Source organism: Tasmannia lanceolata, unplaced genomic scaffold, assembly GCF_043159265.1.
Source record: "Tasmannia lanceolata isolate RefF3 unplaced genomic scaffold, GAP_Taslan_0.1 ptg000011l, whole genome shotgun sequence".
NCBI lineage: Eukaryota > Viridiplantae > Streptophyta > Magnoliopsida > Canellales > Winteraceae > Tasmannia > Tasmannia lanceolata.
Genome location: NW_027518688.1, coordinates 16,055,692 through 16,080,628, shown reverse-complemented (window position 1 = coordinate 16,080,628; position 24,937 = coordinate 16,055,692). Strand labels below are relative to the sequence as shown.

General features: G+C 36.0%; 1 protein-coding gene across 1 annotated transcript in view; it reads right to left on the bottom strand.

The window, feature by feature from the left end:
• Positions 1 to 24,937, bottom strand: part of LOC143885930 (uncharacterized) — a 113,365-nt gene that overhangs the window by 18,100 nt on the left and 70,328 nt on the right. The gene's annotated exons all lie outside the window — the stretch shown is intronic.

Below are 24,937 nucleotides of genomic sequence, written 5' to 3'. Positions count from 1 at the left end.
CGTGCGCTCTTTCCTTGTGCAATTTAATACTTAGGTTATAGCATCTTATTGCCTGGCAGAATCTCAGGATTTCCGTGGACACTAACCTCGGAGCCAACAACATGCTATAACTTAAATATTCAAATTGTCAAAGATCAAGTTGCAATTGGGATACGATTATGGATGCACTGGCCATTTTTCCAGGAAAATCTAAAGATCCTAAAATTTCTGTTTCAATGGATTAAGGAGTGAACATGTGACAGAATTTAAGGTTCTTTAGAAATTTTGATAATGATTTTTTTATTAATTTCGAATTTTCAATGGAATTTATCAATTTTAAGCATATGAGTGATTTTACAAGTGAAATTATTGCAAACGAATTCGAAATGAGTTGAAATTTTTACAGCAGCAAGAAATATGAAATATACAATTACTGTAAACATTTGGGGAATTTTATCCGTGTTCTGATGTCAGTAAAAATTCTCCGAACATCTGGTATTTTTCAAAGAAAGTATAAAATAATAACCAAACACAATCCAAAAATTGTGAAAACTTCATGGTAGAATGTATCAGTAACATATTATTTTCCCACAAAATTTCATTAATTTTGGAATCCGTTTAGTATATATTTTATTTTTCTTGGTCGAAAAGATATTTTTGAAGAGTTTTCTATTTTTAAAACACGCTTTTCGAGAAAATTACGATTCCGGAAAACATCCTCCAACCTTGCTCTGATGTGATGAACACAATAAAAATTTAAAATTCCAAAAAATAGATCATCCTGAGATGGCTATTTTTTCGAATTTCATAATTTCTCAGCCCATATTTTAAATAAAATACCACTCTTCACTCAAATTCGAAAGAATCGTTGATCCAATGCCCGATCCGATCCGATAGTTATTTTACTCTATTTAGATCAAACATTGTATTAAATTTCGGGATGAAATGGATTTGGAACGCTTACGCAGATCATGACTTTAAGCACACGCAATTAATATTCAATTAAATTCAATTAAATACCTAAAAATCATGCAAAATTCATAAAAAAATACCAAACGATCCTGGAAAAATCTGAAAACAGTGTACCTACCTCTGATGGAGTCTTCGCCGAATCCGAAAGCCGGAGTCCGAAAAACCTCGCCGTTGTACGATTCGCCTCGCTTTCTTTTTTTCTTTTCTTTTGTTTTTTTTAGTGTATAAACACCGTTCTTCTGTTGAGCATGAGGTATAGAGAATGAAAGAGAGAGTTGCTGAGAGCGTCGTGCCAGAGAGGGAGAAAGAGGGTGAGTGAAACGCGGAGAGAAATAAAGAGAGTATGAGTAGTGAGAAGATGAAGAAAGAAAACAAAACAGATGCTCTGTTTTCCTTTAAAATATAACTTGAGCCCTTGTGGAGAAAAAGGGACGAGAGAGTGAGGAAGAGAGTGGAGTTAGAGAGACAGAGAGCAAGAGGGTGAAGAAGAGAGTGGAGATATAAAAACAGAGAGCAAGAGAGTGAGGGAGATCCAGAATGAAACGGCACTCCGTTTTTGTTATTATATTTTTTTTTTTTAAGAAAAACACATAAAGGGCTGTTAGGGGAATGGATACAGGAGAGATGGGCGTGGGCTGTAGAGAGTAGAGATTGAGAAGGCTGGGGTGAGTGGAGATAAAAGGGAGGGGAATAAACTTAAGAGAAAACAGAGAGATAGTTGAGATAGACGAAAAACAGAGACAGAGAAAGAGAGGGAGAAGGCTGTTTGGAGTGGGTGAAAGTGAGATGGAGGTGAAAACATAGAAGCTCTGTTGAGCGTGGGTGAGAATGTGTGTGAGATCTTGAGATGGTGAGAAGTTGAGAGTGAGATCGAGAGAGAGAGAGAGAGAGAGAGAGAGAGAGAGATAGAGAGATAGAGAGAGAGAGGAAAAACAGAGTATGCAACACTCTGTTTTTCCTCACGTTCTTTTTTTTTTTTTAATTTTTTAAAATAAAAAATATCGAGAGGGGAGTTGAGAACGTGAGAATGATGGGGAACAAAAGAAAATATGAGAATAGAGGAGAAGATGAGGAACAGAAACACCACATACCCTGTTTTTTATCTTCTTTTTTTTTTACTGTGGAGCTTCTGTTGAGAGGTTGAAGAGGATGAGAAAAGTTGAACGTGAGGAACAGAGGGTCTCCGTCTGTTTGGAATGGGGCGTGAGTAATATAGTGAGGGATGGGGACAGCATATTCCCCTTTGCCCATGTGCTTTGGATATTTTTCCTTTTGTCGCCAAAGTAGCCACTAGCCGAAATTCATGCCAACCTGTTTCCTTATTCTCATGCTTAAAATAACCACAACCATCACCATTGAAATTTATAATTATCAAGGTGGTCAATATAGAAAACGATCACATCATGGTTTGGAATCATTACCATACATAAAACCAAAACACCTCCTCAAAAAGTAAGCAATTTTTATTCCCAACAACCCAACGAATATAATTTTTGTAGCTTTGAAGGACCCACTTATTCCCATGCGCATATATGTTTTTCCCTATGAATTCCCAAAAGCTAATGCTTACCTCACAACATGCACACTAAGCATTAATAAGCTCATTTCAAATCAACCGAATTTCCATCTTGTATTATAGCTTAAAAAAAATGAATGGGGTCTACTCCATAGGATGATCTAAACCATCCAATTTCCAGGCCACATCGTATATTGGTTGTCCCCCTTGCATAATACCCATAAGATGATCCCAACCGTCCAAATGATAGCCACAATGTAAATCGGTTGTGTGACCAAAATACAATTTCCACAGATTAATCCAAACCATCCATTAAGTTGTGCCTCAAAATCATTTTCGAGAATTATCCGAATAATTCATCTTGATGATCGCAACAAAATTCGGTTGTTAAGGTAACCTCCCTGAAATCCTAGATTCTCACGAATAACTCAACACTTTAGCGGAAAAATCAGAACATTGCAGAAATGACCAGAAAGATTTGAGAAGGTGTAAGGGACGAACACGGGAATGGAAAACACTGAAAAAGACTGATAACACTAGCTTCTTTGTTGATTAAAGCAGAGCAAAATGGGGTGTCTACAGCGAGCAAGAACAAAACTGGAAGAAGAGGTGTTCCCCACTGAACACTTCTTCAACAAAAAAGCCAAGGAGCGTTACTAGGCCTTCATAGATCGAGTTGTCATCTCAGGGCGAAAAGTTATTTTCCAAGATTTTAACAAATTTGATCTTCTATCACTTTTTGAATTCCAAGGTTAGTCCTTCTTTCTAGTCTACATCGCTCCATTCTATATTGAGATAGTTAGGTATTTTATGCCAATTTGGATATTTCCTATGAAGGAGTAGTGATGAATACCCATCTTCAAGGAGACAAATTTGGGTTAAATTCGAAGAACTTCTGTGCTTGGCTTGATATACCTAATGCAGGGAAAATAATTTTCTTTTGGGGAAAAGATGAAATAGAAAATCACTTTCCAAGAGAAGAAGTATATGGGACATTAGGTGTTCCTCCTCCAAAGGATAAGTTAAACATCAAGGCTAGTAAAATGAATGATGCGGCTAGGGTGATTCATAAAATTGTGGCATACAATATCACCCCTAGAGCAGGAAATTCTGATGCAGTGAAGCCCTTTGAAGCCCTCATAATCAATTGCATTATGAAAATGATCCAATTACATTTAGGCTTCATCATGTTGGGGCATATGAATGAGACAGTCAAGAGAGGACAGGGTGGCATACCTTATGGGATGCAAATTACTAAGCTCCTAAGGCTCCATAAAATCAATATGGAAAAAGCCTTCTCAACAAACCTTGATCCTCCACTCAACCACTCCACCATTACCCTTATGAGAATTCCTATACCAGGAGTAGGTGCTCCTAGTGGGGTTACACAAGATGACATAGAAGAGGCTGTGGATGAGGCTGAACGAGTGGCACTGATGCAGGAGCAGAGTAGAGAGTAGGCACAGGCTCAGCAGCGCCAGCCCCCTACCACTGGTTCATATGTGATTCTTGCCAGAGATATCGCATAATTGAAGTCTGGCATGGACACCCTCACTACTGGGTTTGATACCCTCTCTACTGCCTTTACGACTTCAGAGAGTCAGAGAGCCTCTGATCATGAGAGACTTGTGGAGATTATGGCAAGGCAGCATAGGGAGATGATGCAAGCTTATAAGAGGAGTCAAGTCACCAGATACTACACCTCTCGGTCTCCATCTCGTGAGGAGCACCAGCCTCCACCTCAGGACTGATCGATGGCCAGCACCTTCTTCGCAGCAGACATAGTCGATCACATTTTAGTGCTGATTATCATGTTTTGTTTAGCTTTCTCTTGCCCAGTATGGGATTTTGGACTATGTCTTTATTCTCTCATGGATGATGGTTATGCTCTATATGGGCTTTTATTTTGGTTTATACATGCCCAGTATGGGCTTTTATGACTATTGTGGATGTTGCCCTAGATGGGCTTGTGGGAAAATTGTTGCTTAGATGCCCAGTGTGGGCTTTATGGTTTGTGATGGATGTTCGGTGCCCAGTAAAGGGCTTTTTATGTTTTTTTTGTTCATGTCTCAGAGATTGTATGACTGTATCTATAGTGGTGATGAGTTATTGTTCCTCACACCCATCATATGTGTATCTCTGACATGTTGACAGGATGTGAAGGGGGTGTGTCCCTTCCATCTTCTATTCATGTATATGGAGTTCTATGTTTTCCTATATATATATATATATGATCTTTTGGTTGCCATTGATGCATATTTTGTTCTGGTTCATTATTTTGTATCCATGTGTTTATTAGACTGAATTCGCCTCAATATCATCATATTTTGTTTAATATTCATCCATGTTCAAATTGTGAATGTCTCTTGAATGGAGCAAATGTGAAACGGTTAAAGTGATTAAAATCTAGAGCCTATGTGCTTAGAACTTTTACATTTAGATTTGATGCACATAGTTAGGGGAGCTTTCACTTGCAAATGTATAACTATCTAGGGCCAAACAACTTAAACTCAAAAGTTATTTTATAGTTATAAGCATGTTCATGTTTAGGAAGAGACTTGTCTGTCCTATGACAAGAAAACCCCTACATAATGCAACTTGTGAACTTGAAAGGTTAAGTCATAGATCCGAGCATATCTTTGCTCAGGTAAATACTTATCTGCTTCAAAAAGTTACAAATAAAGCCCAAGTATTCAAATCATTCTGCCCTGTCATGCCCTACCATATAAGTCATGCCCTACAACATAAGTTTCACCTAGGGCCAATGACAAATTCATAGGGGAGAGCCAAATGGTTATATCTTCATGCTTCTATAGATCATTGTGATGTCTATTGCCCCTATTCTTATGCTTAACTTGCAAATCATTTGATCAAAAAAAATTGGGGGGGGGGGGGCTTATCATGCATTTCACTTTTATTTTCTATTTGATAAGCATTCCATGAGCTTGAATGATATATCATATACAAGGCACATAGCTTAGACAAGCTATTATTCTTCTTGACACCCCACGTGCACTTTCACTTGTTTGATACCTACCTTTTTTATGTTGGTAAAAGGGGGAGAATTTTGGAAATTGACTAGGTAGTCCATTTGTATATGCACCATATGCTTTATAGTCATTAATTATATTTGTGCATATCGTGAGGGGGAGCTATGCTCTATTGTGTACATCATATAATGCATACTCATCTATTTGGTTAACATCTCCTTCCTCCCTAATCAATTTGTTTGCCATCATCAAAAAGGGGGAGAATGTAAGCCCAAGGGTTCCCATGGGTTAATCATTCACCGTACGTTCTTGTTTTGATGCTAGCAAACTAAATTGATTAGCTTTATGAACTAATGTGTTGCTTTGAGGTGTTGTGTTGTATACAGGAATTTCATGTCATAATCGCCATTACACAACTCTTTACAACACATGGCTTGTAGATCAAGAGACAAAGGAACAAAGAGCTTGCACCTACATTGGAGTCATCACCATTTGGAGATGATCAAGTCAAGAATCTCAACATAAAAATCCCACAAGTTCCCCAACAAGTGTCCAGAAGGATCCTGGAGTTGAACATGCCATAGTGACACCTCACGTACCTCAACATGCATTGAAGATTGGAGGACAATTCACAAGAGCCTGGTTGCTAGATGTCTTTTTCTTATTTATTTGCATCTAGCCTCATATGTGTTTTAAAGTTCACATCTTTTTTAGAAGAAACAACTTATAGATACAATAGACTTATATTGTTTGATTCTTATGTATATATATGTACTATGCTAAGTGCACACACCATAACTTAGATCTTATTGCACTTAGTACTCATACACATGGAAAGCCACTCTAAGAGAACTTAAAGTGAAAACCATAAATTGTGCTTATAGAATATTCAACCACAATTCTTGCCCATGTGTTCAAATTAAAGCTTCAAGTACATCTTTAAAAATTGAACCAATTTTTTGTAGTTGCTAGGAGTTAGGTTAAATGATCACATCATTCTAGCAAAACCAAAAGAAAAGAAACCCATAGGTTTAAAGACTTGAACTTAAATGAAAATTTTTGACAATCAAATAATACTGGAACAAAAATTTGAGAAAAAGCCAAAGTATCATTCTTTAAACTCTATTTTTGGACATATATAGCACTTGCTAGATAATTATGTACTTAAATTATTTTAAAATATTATTTCTAGCAAAACTAAGTTATTAGATGCTATGTCTAAGAAATCACTTTAAATTTCTTCTTAGACATCTTTTTGTGCCCTAGGTGAACAAACATGTTTATTACTTTGCACCTAGTTGTCTTATCACACCCATTCTATTACATACTTAATAATTTTTATCAAATGTAATAAGAATCATAGATGGGTTAAAAATTAGTATATGTCCAAAGAGCTTTAATTGAATAATCTCATGACTAAGATGAACATTAATATGTATATGTATTTTATATGTATTTGTAGACACCCCCATTTTGCCATATTTTAAAAAGCAAAAGATTAGGTAGTTTGTCAAGTCTCGAGTCCATATTTCGCAATAAAGTAGACATCCATGCATTCTAGGGTAGATTTCATCTCATTTTAAGTGTTTGGAAGTTGATTCACAATCCTAAAGATTTCTAGGGTGTTCCAATGGTATCTGGAAGATGAAAGTTCAAGTTTTCAAGCAAGTGAAAAAATCTGTTATTTTTAGAAATTTCAGGGTTACCCTCATTTTTATCCATTTTTTGCACCGCAGGGGTATTTTAGTCATTTCCAATATGTCATATTTGGTCCCTAAGTTGTGTCTAAGAAATCTTGAGTTCATTCATAAATTTTCGGAAATCTGCTATTTTTGGAATTTCTCAGGGTTTTCCCTAGTCTCATCGAATTCTTGCACCTCGGGGTAATTTGGTCTTTTCCTGTGTAATTCCTTTGATCCCCGAAATGTGTCTGAGAGATTATAAATGATTTCCTGAATTTTAAAAAACCTGCTAAATTTAGAATTTCTCAGGGGTTTCGTTTAATTTGAAAATTCTGAGTGTTGAGGGCAATTTGGGTATTTTCAGGGGATACCAAATGATCATGTTTGATATTTCTCACCAAAAGGACCCAACTTAGGGGTAAACCAATTTGAGGGGGATACTAAAAGTTTCTATTTTTAAAGTTTGACCACAAAGACTTTCCATTTTTAATTTTTCCCTTTAGGGGTAAACCAATTTGAGGGTATTTTGGTCGCATTTGGATGTCTACTAGTCAAATAAAGGCATTTTGGTCCGTAAAGTTGTTTTCCAAAAAAAAAAAGATGGTTTGATCATGTGTTTTGGTCGCACCATAAATGTCAAATGAGTTGGGTCCATATATAGAATGTTGAATTTAGAAAGATTTTATTGAATTTTTATGGAAAAACCCGAAACCCGTGTGAAATGGCCCATTAGGCTAAAGCCCGCAAAGATGGAGCTCATGTGGGTTCACCCATTTAGGTCGACCACAATTGTGGGCGCCCCACATGGCTGACCCACATGAGTTGGGCTCCCAACCTTGATGAAGTCGCAATGGTGACATCATATTTGTTAAAAGAAAAATAAAATGAAAAGAAGAAAAGAAGGAAAAGAAGAATGATTGCTTAAAAAGGTTTTCTTCCAAAGAAGCAATGTGGAATGGGAATAGCATGTCTTGATTGACAAGAAATTAAGATTGGAATCAAATCCAATTTGGAAACAAAAAAGAAAGAAAGCAAGAGGGAAAAATTGGAAACAAGCCAAAGATGGGAGCTCTCACATTAGAAACTACTATTTCTCTCTTAACCCTAGCCTTTTCTATTTAAACCTAGACACCACATAGAGGGAGGGACATCAAAAAACGTCCAAGGGGGTTCTCCTATCATCTTAATTCCTCCTCTCTCTCCACTCTCCAAGGGGGTTCTCCTATCATCTTAATTCCTCCTCTCTCTTCAAGTGTGTTCATCTCTCTCTCAAGTGTTCTTCACAAAAAGAATTCTTGAACTTCTTCTTCTTCTCCAAGGCATCATATAACCAATGAATTATTGGAGCACTCTTTGGGTCTTCTTGAGCGTATATAAGGGTTGGACAAAGCGTGTGTCTCTGATCACCAACCCTAGAGACAAGAATCGTGATCAACAGTAAGGATTCCTCATCTTTGCGAAGTAGAAAAAGCATGCTAAGGTTTTACTTTTGATAGATCAAATCAATGAATTTTCTTTCAAAATTTCAGTATGATATAATATAGATTATAAGTTTTCAAAATCTAAAATTTCACCAAAAAATTAATTTTTCTCCATATAAATATCAATTTTCTTCTTTTTTTCTTCGATATGGATCTAATTTGGATTTTCAAGGCAAGTGTTTGAAAATATTGTCTTTTTCAAAAGCCAAATCTTTTTAGGTTAATAAAAATTTCAAAACTACTGCAAAATAAGATCTTGGACTATGGTTTGACCACCTGATTTCCGTTTTATTTTTCGAAAGATAACCCGGCAAAGGGTTATTTCTTGAAGAATAAAATGAAAAATGTGCCAGGTCAAATCAATTCCAAATTTTATGAAACTTTGGTTCCAAACCGATTTTTGGATTTCCAATTCACCATAAAAGTTTCAAAATTTTTTTATTTTTTTTAATCCGGTTTTAATTTATTTTAATTTTGGGTTATTTTTAATAAATATCAAATGATTTTAAAAATTGATGAAACTTTCAGAACTCATGTGTAATTATAAATTGAAGTTTTCATGGAATAAAATTTTGAAAAAAATATTTTCTTCACTGTTTTCTAATCGATTCGTCGGTTTACGTGCCGTAATTCTTTTTCATATTAAATTAGTAAATTTTAGAAATTTTTCTTTACAAACTAGTAACTTAGGTTACTGGAATGTAAGAGAAAATTTCTCAATTGGTTTTGCAAAGTTTTAAAATGGTTTTGTAATTTATTTTAATAAACGAGTTTCAATTCCTAGGAAACAAATTCTCATTTTCTATTTAAAATTTGATTTTATGGAGGAGATTTAATTTTTAAGTTTTAAAATTTTGATAGAAAATTTTATAATCTATTATATAACTACTGAAATTTTTTACTTGATTTTAGGATACCATTAGGTTTGCTTTTTAAGTAATTCTTTGGTTTCATCTAATTTTTGTGTGAATTGCAATTGACATCAAATCGTAATAAAAATCCATGAAAGTCATACAGTAGCCTAATCTCATAATTATATTTATACTGTAAAAGTTTGGATTAATTTGAAATTGATATCCTATAAGTTATTGTGTTAATCAATGAACTAATTTGAATTTTGAGAAATCAAAAATTGATATCAAAATCTTAATGACAATTCATGAAAGTTTCTCAGTAACCCACAATCATCCATATCTTGTTACTGGAAAAGTTTCAACTGATTTGGAGTTCGATTTCTTAGGGTTTCTGTGTAACCCTAGCAATCTGGTCTTAATGTTAATAAATCATAATTTAATAGCAAATCAACACAAAAGTCAGTAAAAACCTCCAAAATTTTTTAACTTTACATCATAAATTTAATCCCCAACTTGTTTGAAACAGAAACCATAGGTTTCATAGATCTCCCATGTAAATTCGATATACCGAATTAGTCTAACTGCCGAGATCGCATCCATAATCGTATACTAATTGTGATCGACCTGCATAATTTGAACATGTAAATTATAGTATGTTGTTGGCTCCGAGGTCCACTGTCCATGAAAATCCTGAGAAACATGCCAGGCAATAATATATTTATAACTTATGTGTTAAATTATACAAGGGTTGAGAGCACTATTCCCTTCCATGGATGCAATCCAAGGCTGAAACTAATCAAGCCTTAGAGCCTTTAGTATTCCATAGATCTTAAGAATCGAAAACTTTCAAAGAATTAAAAATCATTAACTTCGGCAAACTCAATTGATTTAATCCTTGTCCTTGGGACCGTTGGATTACGTTTTCCCAACATAAGAACCTTCAAGGCCCCTTAGGAACACTTACGTCATGTTGTGTTCTAGATTTTAGGTAGTCCTAGAATTAGAAGTCCAGCCTCATCACGGTCGCTTGCTATGGAAAGCAACCGTGCCATAGATCTAGTTACACTAGTTACCCCTTTTTTTCATAGGACAGGCCTAGTTACCTAGGATGTAGGTAAACCTGCATTAGTTTAAGGGACGTCTTGCACTTAGCTAAGACCATATAGCATCTTAGATGAAGTCCTATGATAATAAAATATTCAACTTGAACTAAATAATTTCTCTTAAAATTGTTGAAACAGTCAATCCAGTCTATATTGGTGTCCTAGATGAGTTAGGCATAAGTAGCTTAGTTTAGGTGCACCGAACTACGTCGACTCTGATCCCAATGAGGCTTGGGTACGTAGGCAGCTTGGATGCTTGATGGCATACCAATCACGAGTCGGCCCCACACACAATCAGTGGGTTCTTAGGATAGTTTTTATTTTCTTTTCTTATTTAAAACCTTAAATTAAAATTAATTAAATCACTTAGGATTTTTCTCATATTAGAATTTTAGGAAACTTTCACATAGATTGAATCCAAACAAATCAAGAAAATCAAGATACACATTAGGGAATACATTGAAATTAGATTTTATGATGCATGTCACGTAACTCGTACATTAATATATAGAGTTAAATGAGCCATTTAAAAGAAATTCAAGAGAGTTAACTTTTGAAATTGAAGACCGGATTATCAAGCAAGAATGGTGCATGTGGTGGTAACTCCCCATACCTTCCATTCTTGTAATCAGGTAACGAATCTAGATTTCTGGTCACTTATGGGTCCTAGATCTCTCATCTAGGTGGCGACTCTGTCATTCTCTTCTGCGTGGAATTCGGATTGCTTTAGTGATCCCAAGTTCACACAAAAGACGAATTCAATCAATAATAAAAGGCACGCGCCAATCGTGTGGGTACGAGAGACTAAGAGAGAGAGAGGGAGGCGGCTCGCGGGATCAGGTCCCACAGTATTTTGTTCAAATAATAATGAAAGTTCATATTGGAATACATGTCTCCAAGGTGGTTTGCATCATTTGATATATATATATATATATATATATATATATATATCCTTGGATCCTTCCCTAAATTCATAAAATGATATATATATATATATATATATTATATAAGGAAGTTAAATCATGAATCTAGATTCAATATATGACACTCGTTTGAGTTAAATTAAAATTTTCATTGGAATCTAGTATCATATTTGGGCATTTACTCACTTGAGTAAAATTTAAACTCATATAGTAGTTGCAACACAATATATTGTAATGGGAACACATGTCTCCCATACATTTTGGTTTTCAATGGGCTTATGCACTATGTGCTTAATGCCTTATATTTACATATGTGGTATGTGGATGCAGGAAGTAGGTGTTTGAACCTTGCACATCATTTGTCATGATAATCTTGTCCAAACATTGTAGACTATCCATGGAGGCTTTGATATGGATCATATTTTTTTCGTGAGGTATACTCTCACCTTCATGAATCATGGATGTCTCTCTAAGACATGGTATTTCAGTGACCACTCTTATTATGTCTTAGTCCTATAGAATTGAACTCAAATTGGTATTTATATATATTCTATAGTTATCACCCATTGTTTGATAGTATCTACATGTATGAGATGTTAAACCTTAAGTTAAAAGCTATTCAATTGGTGCCCTTAGCCTTCTTAGTTTCTAAGATGGAGACTGTACTTTCACTAATAATTAAAATACTTAACCATGTGGCCTTATGCTAACATCTCAAATATGAATATGTATACATTTATATGTGATCTCCCTAGCTAATTATGTATGTTACATACTTAAGGAAGTAAAGCTTGAATTTAAAAAATAAAATATCACATTTAGGAGGAGCACGAGCCAAAAATTGCAAATCTTTTGTGCTATGCTTGTTTATCATGATAAGCTAAGCTATGGCTATCATTTTGATCATAATAAACCGACACTTAGAGAGTAAGTGTCAATATAGCTCAAGGGTTGAGTCTAATTTGGTATCGTTTGGAAAATATATCCAAAAATCCTTGGAGTCTATGTAAGGACAACCCTTTGGATTCATGCATTGCATGATTCTTTTTCAAATGGGGAGCTTTAAAGGCAAACTTTGTCCTTAGTAGCTTATCGTATGTCTCTTAATGTGTTTATCAGTTCCTCATATGATAAGTACACTCATTTGGAGCATGGTTGCTCCATATGGGTCATGACCGGGCTTGTCTTGTGTTCTTATTTTGGTATCATTTTCTTTTTGTAGAGACAAAAAGCTCATAGCCTAGGTCTTAGTGCCATATTCTTCTAGGCTTTTTTACTTATGTTGGATGGTCTAATATGATATCATCTATTCCAAGAATAAATTTTGGTGGCCAAGTATTCCATTGTCATATCTTTGGCCTATTGTGCCATGTCATGCCTTAAATCTTAGGTTTATCTAAGGCCAATGACAAATACTAAGACGGAAAGCTAATTGTTGCTATTTTTATGTTTATATGGATCATTGTAAGATTATTACACTATTCATCCAAATATTTCCCCACTAGTAGTGCTAAAAATTGCATATCTTTCTAGATATACATTCATAGAAGTGAACTAAAATTACTAATCTTAATTTCTATTGATTTGATTGCTTATCATGTGTACCTTCACTTGGATATTTGTATTTTTATGATAAGTTTCACTGTCATGCCATATATCTTAATAGTTAGACATATTAAGATCAAATGTCCATTTCTATGCATGACAATTTAAGCGAATATTTTTAACTTGAAATATATATATTCTTGCTTATCATGATGAGTCTATAACTACACATCACCTCATGATAAGATTCTAATAGGAATTTTTTAAAAAAGGGGGGGAAGGGGCTTATCATGTTAAACTTTAAACTTGCTTGTTTTTTTTTCTTTCATGATAAGTAAAATATAAGCTTTAACTTGCTAATCTATTATTATATTACGGGTCATAGCGTAGATTAATATTGTTTTATTCATATACTATGATATACTCTAAAAATTTGTGTTAAAATTGGAATGTATCTTTATTTTTCCAACATAGGCTTGATTTGTATTAGTTTATTCGTTTTCTATATTGTTATTACTCTTATCATGCCATATATACTTTGATTTTAATTGGTAAATCATGATAAGAAGCTAGGGGAGCATCATATTCTCATCGAATATCTTTGATGCTTTATGTAATTGTGCCTAAATACTTAATCCTTCATTTTTGCTTATGCCAAAAGGGGGAGAATTTGTATAATTGATTAGATCCATTATCATATGTATTCTTGTATTATAACTTGTTAAATATAACTCATGCATATGTTGAGGGGGTGTAGTAATGAATAAATTATTTATCTAATCCTCATAAGAGGTTCCTCCCACCTATCTAATCAATTTGGTTTGTCATCATAAAAAAGGAGGAGATTATAAGCCCAAGGGTTCCCCATGGGTTCATTCAATCACCTTGTTTTGATGATTAACAAACGCAATTTGATTAGTCGCTTATGAAATCATATGCCTTGAGTGTTGTGCTTTAGACAGGTCCTACACGAGTCAAATCATACTAGCACACACCTTGATTGGCCTATGCTTGAAGATGAACCAACCAATGGACAAAGGAGCTAGAGCATACTTGGACAAACCATACCTTGGAGGATCTACCAAGGAGAAGCTCAACAATCATCTAAAAGCATTGAACATACAGAGAAGATCATAAAGGCCAAAGCTGGAGGATCAAGAACCAATGCAAAGGACCAAGGAACTTGTACCACAACTTGAAGATGTCAAACATGGAAGCTCAACCATAGAATATCCCAGCTCAAGAGAAGAGTTCAAGAGAGTGATAGAAATGGTAGAATATATTCCTATCTCTCTTGCATTTTCTCTTGTCAAGGCACATTGTTTAAACCCCTAAAACTAGTGAAAAATAATGTTTTCCAAAGAGACGACAACACACCCTTAGAGCATAATTGGATTAGCGAATGATCATGTGGTGTTCCATCATTATGGGACCCTCATGGCATTCCAATCTTCATAGAAAATGAGTTCCAAAAGCCTAAAAGAATTCAGCAACAAAAACAGAAAAATCTGCTATTTATAGGCTTCTTGGAACTCCGAGAAATGGTCCAGGAAGTATAATTCATACTTTGGACGTTTTCTCGAAACTCCGAGGAATGGTCAAGGAAGTGAAAATTCACTATCTGGCTGCTTTTCTCGGGACTCCGAGAATTGTTCTCGGAACTTCGAGAATGGTAAAAAGTCAAAAAATATAGTCGTTGCGGCTACAACAGCTAGTGGACTTTTTGATCCAAAAATTACCAGTTTGCCCCTGAAACGGTAATATTGAATTGAGAACCTATATATACATGTTGTATGGTTTTAAAATTTAGAGGAGAACATTTCCAACTCTAATTAAACCCTAGAAACGCAATTGTACCTATTTTGGGTTAATTTATATCACCAACCAAACTCATTGTGCCTTGATTTGTGAAAATCATTTGAGATTGGTTTAGACTTAAACTTGTTTATTTTTTAGAGAGCATTGTGAGAGCTTCATTGTGCATTGTAGCCTACTTAGAGGCAAAGCTTATCTTCTTCGGAAAGCGCTTAGATCTCGGCGGTGTAGGAGAGACAAGAAAGGTGGAAGGGCATCCGGTGTTAATTTCTTTGGGTGGAGCACTTAGAACTCGGCGAAGTAGGAGAGTCATTGTAAAGGTGGAAGGGCATCCTCATTTTAATTCCCTTTGAGTGTAAAAGCCTCAGAGCCGGGCGTTGTGGAGGTCTCAATAGTGAAAATCCTCAAGTGCGACCTTAAGAAGAGTGGAGTAGGCCGTTTGCCGAACCACTATAAATCTTTGTGTCACTTGTGTTGGTATCTCTCTATCTCTCACTCCTTCTCTCACTCTATTATTTATGCATTGCCTTACATAATTAGAATTGAGTGAGTTAGCATTGTTTTCAACTTGAATATCTTTACATTGCTAATTGAGCCACTAAATCTCCTAATTTAAGTTTGTTGTTTAACAAGGGTTTTGAACTCGTATTAATTTGTAATATTGTTTAAGTTCAACTATTTCGAACTTAATTAAACAAAGGGATAAGTCTTGGGTGAAATTTTAGAAAAAGTTTTTAAAAGTCAAAGGTTTTATAAACATCCTATTCATCCCCCCTCTAGGTTGCCAAACTGAGTCACTCCTCGAATTTCAATCACCATTTAAAAAATCATGAAGACATAATCTTAATCTTTCATTTCCATTATGAAGATGGATTATTTGTTTTAAAAACTCACTTTTCTCATCTTCATAACATTTGGAAGAGCTTTCCATATTTTGGAATTTAACTATTTGGCAAGTTTTCTCATCCAAACTACCCGTAAGGGTTTCAATCTCAAGTTTAAGATTTTTAATTTGCACTTGAGCTTGAGATTTCATTTTTGAAATATCAAGTTCATTTTCTAATTTGAAAATAAATTTCTTAAGAACTTTATTTTTTGAGATTTGGGAATGCATAGTACTACACAATTCAGGATAAGACATGCTTCAACTATCACTACTAGAAGAACTATGATAGGGGTTTGAATTTACCTCATCTTCATGGGTGAGTGCCATGAAGCATAAATATTTCTTTGTTTCCCTTTCACTTGAGCTTTTGCTTGAAGATCTTGATTCATCCCAAACGGCTACAAGCCATTTTTTCTTCTTCCAATCGTTCTTCTTTCCCTTATACTTCGAGGATGATGGCTTGAGAAGTGGACACTCCGGTCTTTTGTGTCCCGGCTTCTTACAATTGTAGCATCTTATTCCACCCTCTAAGTCATTTTCTTTGTCTTCCTTCTTCTTCCTTTTATCTTTCTTGTGCTTCTTTTTCCATAGGCTTTTGAATTTTCTCAAAGCTTTTTCCTCATCGCTATCCACTTCACTTGAAGATGATGAGTCTGTCTTTGAGGCTTTGAGTGCTAGGGACTATGGACCCCGATCCCGAGAGGACGAGTGCTGAGGACACCCGAGATCCCCCTGTAATCCTCTGAGATCTCCACAATGTGAAGGAGAGCTCTACCAAGGAACTGTCGAAATGGTTGTCACTCTCATAGCATAGCACGAGTGGCAATAAATGGATACCTCTTGATCCAAGGATAAATCATGAAATCAGGACGTACCTAAAACAAACTCAGAGTCGCCATCCATGGATAGGCCATGGAACCCCAGAAACAAATCCTCTGTGCAATGGATAACCAGAAATATATATGTGTCCGTGCCTGATTATGAATGGAGAAGGTCCGAAGAGCACCCCCAATTCGTCCGAGTGCGAACACTTGGTCTCTTATGCCATTTATTATTAACTCCAAAGAATTTTGGGCAAAGTTATGTGAAATGGGAACGAAATATCCCTGAGAAGACGTCTACCTAATCATGCATGACTCGGGGATGAAATAATAACCACACACAATATAAATGAAAGAAGTGTCACCTAAGCATTGCTAGATTATAAGTGACATGCCTAATGGGTGTCTAAGTTCTGGTGGACAGACACATGCATGCTACAGCTAAAGGTATAAGGCCTGCACAGAAAATTAAGAAAAAAACAACAAAACGTGCAATATAACTTAATACCACACACGACGCAACACAACAAATCCTAAACTCTAAATGATTTTGCCCGATTCTTTGGATGGTCTGGTATTCATCCAAAGCTGCCTACGTATCCCCGCGTTTACGAGAATCAAAGCAACGTAGTTCTTCGCGCCTATTCTAAGCTATGATGCCTAAAACATCTAGACTTATATCCTAGACTCGACCTAAAAGATCGGACTAGTTATTAAAGCTTCTTGTGCGATTATTTAAATTCCATTGAATTGTGAATTTTACGACATCCTATATGCCCTAACTAAATGCAAGTTGGTTAGCTCTAAACTAATGTAGGTGGTTCCTACAACCTATGTGTAACTAGGCTGTATGTCCTAAGAAAAATAATAGGATCACTAAAGCATCCTAAACCTAGTCATCAGTCGGCGATGTGAATCGCCAACTGACTGGACAGAGGCGGAACAAACTCCTAATCTAACACAAACACAAACAAACACACAACACATCAAAGACAAACTCCTAACTCTAAAACCCTCAACCTAGGACAAACTCCTAACTCTAGAGGAAGATCTTGTTGAAAACAAGGTTTTAAAAGATTTTTGTGCTTTTAAAAGAATTCAAATGATTTATTTACAAAGTTTAGCTGGACTTGGGATAAAGATCCCAAGCTGCACGACGTACCCCTAGAAGAGGATTAACCCAACGTAGTTCGAAAACAAACTTTCCTAATACGCTCCTAAAACTCAACACTTTAGATGATTTTGAATTTTTCTGGTTTTCAAATGTTTTAGCTATTTTAAATTTCTGATATTTTTGAGTTTTCAAATATGCTAATGTTTTTGTGATTTTAAAATTCTTCAATGTTTTAGGACCTTTAAATGCTTTCACTCTTAAAGGGAACACGCAAGTAACACCACAAACTAGGGCAAAGCCCTAAATCTAAAGGGGAAACCCCGAACAAGCAACTAGCGTCTCAAAGAGACGATCCACAACAAGTAAACTAGCGTCCCAAGAACAGAGAAAACGATCTAAAATATCCCAAGCAAGTAAGCTCTAATAAAACTGAGTTAGTCTCTAATGGAAAAACTTCTAACTAACCACACTAAAAGGGGAGCGCAAATGAGTCAGGAATTCTCTAATAGCACTACCAAAAGAGAAGGCAAATAAGTCAAAGACTTGCTATTAACACTACCAAAATAGGGGCAAAAATTACTCAAAGACTCGCTAGAAGATTGGGCCACTCTAACATGAGGCTAGGTAAGCCTCTTAAAGGGGAAACTCTCTAAATGAGACAAAGCTTGTCTCTAAATAGGGGCTCTGTAAATGAGGTAAAGCATGCCTCCTATGGGTAAACTCTCTACCAAACTAAAATAGACTCTCAAAGGGGTAGGCTCTAAACAACAAGGCTTGTCTCCAAGGGAGAAACACCTTACTGAGACTAAGCATGTCTCCTAGTGGGGGCTCTAGATAACTCTTGCATTGCCCTTGCAATGATAGAGGGGATTTAACATCTAAGGGTATCTAAAAGACTGAGTTAATCTTCTAGTCACAAAAGACGCAAATAAAGGATCTAACGAGACTGGGGAAGTCTCATAGTCACAAAGGACGGAAACAAAGGATCTAACGAGATTGGGCAAGTCTCCTAGACAAGAGAGGGGAGTGCTGCTAGAAACGGAGTCCCCTAAAGATGGGCTTGGGCTAACGCCCTCATCGCCATTGCAATGAATAAAAGTTCTAAAATCTAAAAGTGTCTAAAAGATTGAGAAAGTCTTATACTAAAAGAAAAGGAAAAGAGAGGAAAGCTGCTAAACACTATTAGCCTCATTTCATACAGACCATAATCAAAACTGATAGCCAAATGGTTTTAATGTATAAGATTTGATAGAGACTAAATCTTGTACATATCAAATTAAGCCTTTCGGAATTAATCAACAACAACCCTTAGATTGGCATGGATGAGCATTAAAAAAAAGTTTAAGGAGTCAAGTACGTATTGAACTGTAGATTGTAGAAATCTATAGGTCAACAGTTATAGGTTTAAGAGCACATCAGCCATGTGCTCTTAAACCAATACCAGCCATAGTTATAAAATGTAAAAAAAACTGTAGAGCATCAACTATGCAATGATGGATAGCACTTATGTACTTTTAAACCCAACTAAAATCACAACTATAGAGCAACCACTTGTAAGACAGCCATTATGCAATGATGAACAGCAGTTATGTACTTTTTAACCCAGCTATAATCACAACTATAAAGCATAGAACTATAGGACAGCAGCTATGCAACAATAGACAATAGGTATGTGCTTTCTAACCCAACCAAAACCACAATTATGAAGCATAGAATCATAGGACAGCAGCTATGCAACAATGGATAGCAGGTATGTGCTTTTTAACCCATCCAAAACCACAATTATGAACCATAGAACCATAGGACAGCAGCTATGCAACAATGGACAGCAGGTATGTGCTTTTTTTAACCCAACCAAAACTACAATTATGAAGCATAAAACCAAAGGACAGCAGCTATGCAACAATGGACAGCAGGTATGTGCTTTTTAACTCAACCAAAACCACAATTATGAAGCATAGAACCATAGGACAGCAGCTATGCAACAATGGACAGCAGGTATGTGCTTTTTAACTCAACCAAAACCAGAATCATGAATCGTATACAGCAGCTATGCAACAATGGACAGCAGGTATGTGTTTTTTTAACCCAACCAAAACCACAATTATGAAGCATAGAACCATAGGACAACAGGTATGCAACAATGGACAGCAGGTATGTGCTTTTTGACTCAACCAAAACCACAATTATGAAGCATAGAACCATAGGACAGCAGCTATGCAACAATGGACAGCAGGTATGTGGGGGCTGTCCACATCAAGGTGTGTGATGCTACAAAATAAAGCCATGTATTCGTTTGTCATTTTACAAGTATTGCTATGCTGACCCAGCTTGTCTTTCATTTGTTAAAACTCAAACATCTCTATCATTCTCACATGCCAGTCAAAGGAATGGAAGGGAAAGAGGAGCGCATGAATCATCAAAATGTGGTTATGCAGATATTCCAAAACAGGGGGCTGATATTCGCATCATAGGGAAGTGACCACTAGTCCCATTGTATGAGAGAAATTTGCAATCTAGTAGTGCCAACATCATTCCTTTTTGTTATTGCATTGGAATAAAACTTCACAACCACATTAAGATAATTACTCATATGAGCCTCGCTATTATATCCATTGATTATATCTATTCCAGTTTCCTAAGCATGTTTATAGGCCAACATTAGAAAAACCAAATTAAGTTAACACATCAATACAATGTAAATGAACTGACATCATCTATGATGAAGAAGAGAAAAAGTTCTTTCAACGGTTGATGAATGGAACAAGGAGATTTAAAGCAATGGAATAAGGTCTAGTTCTAAATTACAAGCAAAAAGGGAAGCTATGCACAAACAAGGATCAAGCATGAGAATGGAAATCAAATCCTACCCTCAGAATTTTGCAAAACCATGTTAGAAGGAAATCCAAATGCACCAACAAGACACAAAATCATATAACCGATGGAATTAAAGATATTCTTAACTCTTCGCCAACATATGTCTTGAAAACTGCCAATAACAAAGAAGAAATATACAAAAAGGAGGGATACAGAAAACATTTCATGTATGTAATCATTTCAGATCTTCAACAAGATAATAATGGGATTTTTTTTTCTTTTTGAAATACAAACCATGCTGTTGTAATTTCTTTTCACTGAATTTTTTGCACTCTTTTTTACAGGAAAATCAAAGTTCAAGAGAATTAGATGAAGCTAAGAAAAAATAGAATAAAAAAAAAGGGAAATCAAGGCCAGATTCAATGACATTCAAGCTCATACACTCAGAAATGAAGACGTCTACCAGCCACTGAACAACTCAAAATTTAATTACAGACCACATTATAGGTTGATCCAAACCATCGATGTGATGGAACACAACATAAATAGGTTGTGCCCGTAAAATCATTTCCACACGCTGATCCTAGCCCTCCAATCTATAGCGGTTTCCATAATTGTTGTTCCTCTTAAGGTGCCCGGAATTCATAAATATTTTCATAGCTGTCCGCATTCGTAGTATAAAATGACCCTCACATAGTGAATAAGGGAAAGTAGTTGTTTTCGTCATCGTTAGGGGTGCAAGCTGACCCAACCCGATGAACCCATATTTTCCAACCCAACCTGACCCAACCCGATTTCCAACCCAGCTGGGTTCAACCTGACCCAACCCGATTTGCAATTTCCTCAACCCGATTTCCAATTTGGGTTGGGTTGACCCAATTTGATATGGTACCAATTGTTGACCACCTCAACTAAAGCCGCGTTGTTTTGGATTTTGACAACCAATAGTGAGTCACCAATAATCAGTTTTTAACTCACAATCGGTTCTCAAAATCCAAAACAAACAGGGACTAACAATTAACAAAGGGAAATTTTATCCGCACTACTATATTTTGATGATCACAGTCCTCACTTTATTAAAGTACGGTATGGCCCGCACCATAGGATTATCCAAACCGTCCATTGTGGACTATGGATAGGGGTGAGCATTATTCGGTTAAAACCGAATAACCGAACCGAACCGAATCGGTCAGTTAAGTTCGGTTTTTATATTTTTGGTTTGGTTTCAATTTTTTTTTATTTTGGAAATTCGGTTATTCGGTTTCGGTTTCGGTTTTCTAAAAAAAAAATCGGTTAACCGAATAACTGAAATAACCAAAATTATGGATGAAAATCATTTTTTCCAAAAAAAAGTGCTATATGTGCACTCCGTAGGATGATCAAAACCGTCCATTTGATTGATCACAACTTAATTAGGTTGTGCTCAAAAAATAATTTCGATAGGATGATCCTAGCCCTCCGATCCAAACCGATATTTTGATTTTGGTTAAGATCACCCTATAGATTTTTTTAAAAAAAGCATAAAGGATGGGGCTAAGATTGAAATTATGTGGCTTTATAGGTTGATCCAATCCGTCCGATTATGTGGCCCTCATGGGTGCCTTTCTGAAAAAACATGAAGGAGGGGGTAGTATTGCAAATATGTGGGTTGAATGGGTGCCGTAGTCTAAAAAAAGTAAAAAAAAAGTGAATGGAGGAAGGGGAGGGCTGGCACATGGGCATTGAACAGTAAACCCCCCTCCCTCTTTATTATATTAGATTTTTTATTAAAAAAGCATAAAGGATGGGGGTAAGATTGAAATTATGTGGCTTTATAGGTTGATCCAAACCGTCCATGTGATGGAACACAACATCAATCGGTTGTGCCCGTAAAATCATTTCCATAGGTTGATTGGAGCCCTCAAATCGATATAGGCTGATCCTAGCCCTCCAATCGATAGAGGTTTCCATAATTGCTGTTCCTCTTCAGGTGCCCGGAATCCGTCAATATTTTGCAAGTGTCTTGCATGAGTAATATAAAGTAATTCTTCCGTCATTGTCATAGACAGGTACCCTTTGTCGGTACTTTTCGTATGTAGATTACAATTTTACCCTCAAATAATTTCTCATAGAGTTAGATGTTAGATATCGGGAAAGGGGTTAATGGTAAAGGAGTAATGCTGATGTGCTATATTTCGGGTGAAATAAAAGGACAATAATTTGTATGTAGATTACAATTTTACCCTCACATATACTATGTACAGATATGTGGGGAGGGGGGTAGGATTGTAATTATGTCGCCCTATGGGTGCCTTTGTGAAAAAGCATAAAGGAGGGGTATTATAGCAAATATGTGGGTTGAATGGGTGCCTTTGTCTAAAAAATGTCAAAGAAATGTGAATGGAGGAAGGGGAGGGCTGCCACATGGGCAGTGAACAATAAATCCCCCTCCCTCCTTATTATATATATATATATATATATGAGAAAACGGTTCCTACACATGTGTGTAGAGAGTTCTCTACACACTAGCTTAAAATACAGTGAGGGCCCACATTGTTTGGGTGATCCAAGTCATCCATTTTAAAGGCCCTCACATAGATAGAGTGTCTACAAAAAATCAGATCCATAGGATCATCCCAACCCTACGATTTGTGGAGGTAAAATGGATGTCTTTAAACCTTCACAAATTAGTCCATTTTTTGCCTCCACAGTTAGAATGGTTAGGATAATCTTTTGTGGACACCCTATCTATGTGAGGGCCTTAAAAATGAATGGTTTGGATCACCCAAATAATGTGGCCCCCACTGTATTTTAAGTTAGTGTGTAGATAACTTATCTACACATATGTGTAGGAACTGTTCTCTCTCTCTCTCTCTCTCTATATATATATATATATATATATATATATATATATACACACTAGTAAAAACACCTGTGCGATGCACGGGGCGAGAAAACTATAAATGGTTAATCATGCTTTGATAGGTGGGTCTCACGCACCATCTATAGCAAACTGATGCATTCGAGTGGAACCCGGGATAATTTGAAAAGTGGCCGAAATCCGTATTATTATGTACTAAATGAACACATTCTGTATTAAAAAATAATCGGGTTCGTCAATATTTTGAAAGGCGTCCTGAATCCGTAGTATTATGTAATATGTTCACAAAAATCCGTAGTATTATGTAACATATGTGCCCAATCCGTAATTTTGCAAAGAAAAGACGTCACTATGTTGACTTTATTCACTTTTTTTTTAAAGCACAAAGGAGGGGGTAGGATTGAAATTATGTGGCTTTAATGGGTGCCTTTGCTCAAAAGCATAAAGGAGGTGGTAGGATTGAAAATATGTGGGTTGAATGGGTGCCTTTGTTAAAAAAATTCAAAAAAAAGTGAGGTGTTAATTCCACAGATTTTTCACAAAATTCAAAAAAGCCTGGGCTTTTCCTCCTAGCTTATTATAGTAGACTAGTAAAAACACCCGTGCGATGCACGGGGCGAGAAAAATATAAATGGTTAATCATGTTTTGACAGGTGGGTCTCACGCACGATCTATAGCAAACTGATGCATTCGATTGGGACCCGGGATATTTTGAAAGGTGGCCGAAATCCGTAGTATTATGTACTAAATGAACACGTTCCGTATTAAAAAATAATCGGGTTTGTCAATATTTTGAAGGGCGTCCTGAATCCGTAGTATTATGTAATATGTTCACAAAAATCCGTAGTATTATGTAACATATGTACCCAATCCGTAATTTTGCAAGGAGAAAACATCACTATGTTAACGTTGTCCACTTTTTTTTATTAAAAAAGCATAAAGGACGGGGGTAGGATTGAAATTATATGGCTTTAATGGGTGCCTTTGTTCAAAAGCATAAAAGAGGGGGTATGATTGAAAATATGTGGGTTGAATTGGTACCTTTGTTAAAAAAATTCAAAAAAAGTGAGGTGTTAATTCCACAGATTTTTCACAAAATTCAAAAAAGCTTGGGCTTTTCCTCCCAGCTTATCTATATATTATATAGAGGAAGGAAAACTATGGTTTTTTGTTTTAAAAAAATTTCTGAATTCCCTGATGTCGGCACCTGTACTTTGATGTGAAAAGGCTACGATGGAAGCAGCTCAGGGGTTTTGTAAGACGCCTTTTTCCTTGGTTAAAAAGTAAAACACTTTTGTCCTTGGTTGAAAAGTCATTTCTACCCTTCATTAGTAGGAACAGATAGGGGTGTCAATGGATCCAGACGGTTCGATGGATCGTCCGAAACCCAACGTTAATGAACGGGATCTAAACATATGAATAGGATCCATGGGCACATTTCGGATCATCAAATATGGGATCCGAAAATTTTTGGATTGTGTATGGGCACGCCACATATGCCCATTGGATAGTCACGATCCGAAATGGTTGGTAAAAATACCCTCCAAATTTTGTTAATGCTAACCGTTCTATGAAGAGT